This window comes from Rhinopithecus bieti, unplaced genomic scaffold (genome assembly GCF_001698545.2).
Source record: "Rhinopithecus bieti isolate Rb0 unplaced genomic scaffold, ASM169854v2 scaffold_49174, whole genome shotgun sequence".
Taxonomy (NCBI): domain Eukaryota; kingdom Metazoa; phylum Chordata; class Mammalia; order Primates; family Cercopithecidae; genus Rhinopithecus; species Rhinopithecus bieti.
In genome coordinates, this window is record NW_016819267.1 from 16604 (window position 1) to 22310 (window position 5707).

Sequence of the window (5707 nt, forward strand, 5' to 3'; positions counted from 1 at the left end):
CTCCTGACCTCAAGTGATCTGCCTGCCTCGGCCTCCCAAAGTGCTGATATTACAGCGTGGGTGACCGCGCCCGCCCAGGAGATGCTCATTGTAGCAAAGCCTCTGAAAATCTCCAAACCCTGAATCAAACAAACAAACAAACAAAAAAGAAAAAAAAACAGAGCTGGAAAAGATCTTAGGATAGTCATCAGGTAGGTTAATTTAAAAGTTCATTTGAAATGTCTGAATCAGCCAGATTCCCCTCCAACACCACACTCAGATTGGCTGGCAGTAGCCACTTTTGCCTCTAAGATGAAACTCTGATAATTGTTCATTAAAGAAATGAAGGCCTGGCGAGGTGGCTCACGCTTGTCATCCCAGCACTTTGGGAGGCTGAGGCAGGATGATTGACTGAGGCCAGGAGATACAGACCAGCCTGGGCAAAATAGTGGATGTCGTCTCTACCAAAATACAAAATTAGCTGGGTGTAGTAGCGTGTGCCTGTAGTCCCAGCTAGAATGGAAGCTGAAGTGGGAGAATCCCTTGAGCCTGGGAGATCGAGGCTGCAGTGAGCTGGACTTGCATCACTGCACTGCAGCCTGGGTGGACTCTTCTATTCCCTGTCCATCACAGGGTCTACCGTGCACACATCTTCCTCATTCCTCCATGTTCCCCAGATGACGATTTCATCTGTGTCTCCTCCCACATACTCCCAAATGGACAGTCCCAGTCATAGAATCCGAAAATCATCTAGAGAGCAAAGGCCAAGATGTCCAACCCCCTGCTGCAGAATCCTGCTCCAGGAATGAAGTGAATAGTCTCTATCAAAATAAAAATTGGAGGCAAGGTGCAGCAGCTCATGCCTGTAATCTCAACACTTTAGGAGGCCAAAGTGGGAGGATCACTTTGGCCCAGGAATTTGAGACCAGCCTAGGTAACGGAGCGAGACTTTCTTGACAAAACCCAAAAAAATTAGTGGAACATGATGGTGCATGCCTGTAGTCACAGCTTCTCTGGAGGCTGAGGTGGGAGGATCGCTTGAGCCCACAAGTTCAAGGCTGCATTAACCTATGATCGTGCCACTGCACTCTAGTCTGGACAGAGCAAGACCCCATCTCTAGAAGAAACAAACAAACAAAGACAACTGGAAACATCCTCCTCTAGAATGGTAGTCAGGAACATCTGTCTGCCTTGTTCCCTGATGTCTCTCCAGCACCTAGAACAGCGCTCAGTACCAGTTCACACTCATTAGGTTTTTGTTAAATAAATGACTCCTTTGACACAGCAATTCCACTTCTAAGAAACTTTCCTAAAGAAATATTCACACATGTGCACAGAGCTGTATGCACAATAATGAGGGGAGCAAATAACTAGGGAATGTTTGCAAATGTTTATTAACTGTCAGTGACTTGATAGAGGGAAATCGGATGAGGGGAGTACATGCTGAACAGGAAATGGAGTGAGCGGGGCTTGAGCAGGATGCACGGCAATGGGAAAAGCAGACGGGAGATACTTATAGTGGTTCTTGGTGTGTGTGTGTGTGTGTATGTGTGTGTGTGTGGTGTGTAAATGTAGAAGAAAAAATCTGAAATTAAACACTCAGAACTACCCTCAGTAGTCACATCTGGTGAGAGAGGAGGGTAGTGCTGTTCTATGCAGAGAATACCTGACAATACTTGTTTTCTAAGGTAGATGCATGGATACACAAACTGAAATATGCATTAAGTATGTCTTGCTGATCAGTGATAATGCTAATATCTAACAGAATGGCACACTGCAAGAAACTACAATGGAAATGCTAACATAGAATGCTTGGCACACTAAGAAAAATGACGCTCAACTTTTCACTGTTGTGAACACTTGCTTTCACTTGCTATACACCTGATGACAAGGGGTCCGCCGCCATGCCCATGTTCGTGAAAGGTCACCAAGGTCTGCTTCTCATCACGGGCATGTGTCATATCCCTGAGGCTGAGGCAAGAAGAGAGAAGGAAAGTAAGTGGCAATGAGTTCCCACCGCGTGACAACTCAATCTCAAGTCCTCCTAACCTGCAGACCCTGCACACTCCGATTCTGCCCTACCTCAGGACCTGCACATGCCTTCCACTGTTCCTGGAAGTGAACCATCTGCTCATGGCACAGTGACCTCCTCACTTGATTTATCCATTCCTAGGCTAGAGGAAGGTGTGGCCCGTGTATCACGGCTGACCTCGGGTTTGGGATCCCACAGCATCCTGGGTAGGGAGCATCCCTGGATATACAGGGTAGGGAGTAGAAAGAGCATGGGGAATCTCATCATTCAGCCTCAATGCTATATCCTAGAAAATTATGAGAAGGGAATGATTTGGGGGACAAGTGATAAGATGGGATACCGGTACTGTAACAGAATAGCACATCTGCAGGGATGTGGGGAATGAGCCGAAAGTTCACTTACGAAGTTACTCGTCATCTTCCTAAGGGTCGCTGATCTCTTCATAAATCGCCAGCTGCTTTCTCTCACACAGTCTGTGGGTCCAGGCATGTTTCCCCCTTTTGAGTCCTATGATGGAGAAGAGTTGGAAAGTGAGGGTTGGGTAGGCTGGAGAGTGTTAGGCTCTGTTTACTCAAAAAAAAGAGATGCCTCCTTCCTCCCAAGTGCCCATGGGCCTTCTTTATCCAGTTTTTCACATTCTCTGGCTTAGAGAGGCTGAAACCTTAGACCCACACCAATACAGGCCAAATGCCAATTAAAGTTTTAGCTTCTGGCTCCTTCCCTTGTCAGGCTTAGATTCCCAACCTCTTCACTTACAGGAACATTCACCCATACCTTCTTTCATTCAGCACATATTTATTAAGGCCACACAGGCACACCTTGTTTTATCGCACCTCATTTTCATAATGCTTCACAGATGCTTCAATTTTTTTTGGAAATTCTCACCAATTTTACACTTTTCCATTATTATAATATCTATTATGGTGATCTGTCATCAGTGAGCTTTGATATTATTACTGCAATTGCTTTTACTGTTTTTTAGTCTTTTAAAATAATTTTTGTTTTTTATTTTTGTGGGTCCACAGTAGGTGTATATACTTATGGGGTACATGAGATGCTTTGATACAGGCATGCCATGCATAATAATCGCATCATGGAAAATCGAATATTCATCCCCTCAACCATTTATCCTTGTGTTACAAACAATCCATTTACACTCTTTTAGTTTTTTTTTAATGTACAATTAAGTTATTATTGACTATAGTCACCCTCTTGTTTGTAATAGTTTTGGGGGTAACAGGAACTGCACCCATAGATGATGATAAACTTAATCGACCAATGTTGTGTGTGTTCTGACTGCTCCACCAGTGAGCTGTACCACGTCTCTCTTCCTTTTCTTGGACCTCCCTATTTCCTGAGACACAGGAATACTGAAATTAGGACAACGAACAACCCTACAATGGCCCCTAAATGTTCAAGTGAAAGGAAGAGTTGCATGTCTCTCACTTTAAATCAGAAGCTAGAAATGGCTAAGTTTAGTAAGGAAAGCATGCTGAAAGCCAAGACAGGCTGAAAGCTCGGCCTCTTGCACCAAACAGCCAAGCTGTGAATGCAAAGGAAAAGTTCTTGAAGGAAATAGTAGCATATAATGCAAAGGAAACGTTCTTGAAGGAAATAGTAATACTAATATTCCAGTGAACACACAAATAACCAAGCAAAACAGCCTTACTGCTGAAATAGAGGAAGTCTGAGTGGTCAGGATAGGAGATGAAACCAGCCACAACATTCTCTTAAGCCAAAGTCTAATTCAGAACAAGACCCAAACTCTCTTTAAGTCCGTGAAAATTGAGAGAGGTTAAGAAGCAGCAGGAGACACGTGTGAAGCTAGCAGAGGTTGGTTCGTGAGGTTTAAGGAAAGAAGCCGTCTCCATAACATAAAAGTGCAAGGTGAAGCAGCAAACTCTGATGGAGAAGCTTCAGCAAGTTATCCAGAAGATCTAGCTAAGATCACTGATGAAAGGTAGCTACACTAAACAACAGATTTTCAATATAGATAAAATAGCCTTCCATTGGAAGGTGATGCCATACAGGACTTTCATAGCTACAGAGGATTGATTCCAACTTTGAAAGAAGTTCTACTGTGGGTAAAATGTTATCCAATAGCATCACATACTACAGAGAAATACTTCATGAAAGGGAGAGCTAATCTATGTGGCAAATTTCATTGTTGTGTTCTTTTAAGAAACTGCCACAGACACTCCAAGCTTCAGCAACTGCCACCTTGATCAGTCAGCAGCCATCACCACCGAGGCAAGACCCTCCCTCAACCAGCAAAAAGAGTGTGACTCACTGGAGACTCAAAAGATTGTTAGCATTTTTAACAATGAATTAGTTTAAAATTAAGGTATATACACTTTTAGACGTAATGCTGTTGTAGTAGACTACACTATAGTAGAAACAATGTTTTTATGCACTACCAAACCAAAAAAAAGAAAAGTCTGTGACTCACTTTATTGCAGTGGTCTGGAACCAAACCTCCAATATCTCTGAAGTACATCTATATTGGGTATCAGGCATTGAGCTGAGTATGATATGATCCCAGGTAATCACAGATAGAATTGCTTGAGCACCTTTCACATCATCAGGTCTTCTAGATTTAATTTAATGCCTCCAAACAACTGATGAACTATGATTATTTCCATCTTATGGACTAGGTATCTGGAGCTGAGAAAATCTGAAAGACTTGCCCCAAGTCACGTGGTTTTTTCTATGGGTGACAACTCAAGTCTGTCTCTGGAAGTCATGTCTAACATCTCATCTGGAGCTGGGCGAGCTCCTCAGCCCAACCTGGACCCAGGCTTGTCTGGGATCCATGCCACACACCCAGTCCACACACCTGAACATAGCCAGGGAAGCCACAGGGGTTGTTCCCGAATTGCTTCCTCTTACCAGATGTCGCGTTAATCTTCTCAGAGGTACTTGGTTTTCCCGGGGGGCACAACTGTTTCCCATCGTTCTGTGGGCCAGATGCTTCTGGCACTCCCTTCGAATCATTTCCTTCCTCTGCTGCCTTCTTGGGCGTGATCTTTATAATGGGAAGGTCACAGATAAACAGTATCAGTGACATTTCTATAGTGCTTTAGAGCTTACAAAGCATTTTCACATGCATTAACTTAATCAATGCTCTCAACAACACTGGGAGAGTTACACAGGCCTAAATTAGAAGAAACCTGGGAGGTTAGATGGGAAAGGAATGGCCTATGTGAATATGGTTTCCAGGGCTAGAATGCTTATCTTCACACTCTTTTAGGACTGACATTCTTGCAAACAGCAAAATTCTCCATGTAATTGAGAGTGTCATATACAGAAGATTTGGAGAAGAATAGCATTCTAAGAATTCACAAGGTCTACAAAAGGAAGAGCTTCTATAAAATACAAGGGATCCCATATAAGCTTGTAGACAGTTGCTGGGAGAGTAAATGTAAAAACATAGAGAAGGGACAAAAAACTGCTGGGAAAGATGGTGTGGGGAGATGAATACAGGAAAGGGAGAAGGAAAGAAATGGTTTGCTGAAATTAATCTAAGCAGCAAAGAAAGCAGTACCAGATATGGCATACCACCCCACAGAGGCACCAACATTGAATGTGGAATTCAGTGAGGTGGCACCCATACCAATTCTGCTTGCATTGGGATATGTCACTGACCAACAACCTTAAGCTACTTTTTTTTTCTTTCTTTTTTTTTTTTTTTTTTTT

At 43.2% G+C, this 5707-nt stretch overlaps 1 pseudogene; it reads right to left on the reverse strand.

Moving 5' to 3' along the window:
- Nucleotides 1-2417: 2417 nt before the first annotated feature.
- LOC108519623 (protein SSX7-like) overlaps nt 2418-5707 on the reverse strand; it is a 4538-nt pseudogene continuing 1248 nt past the window's right edge.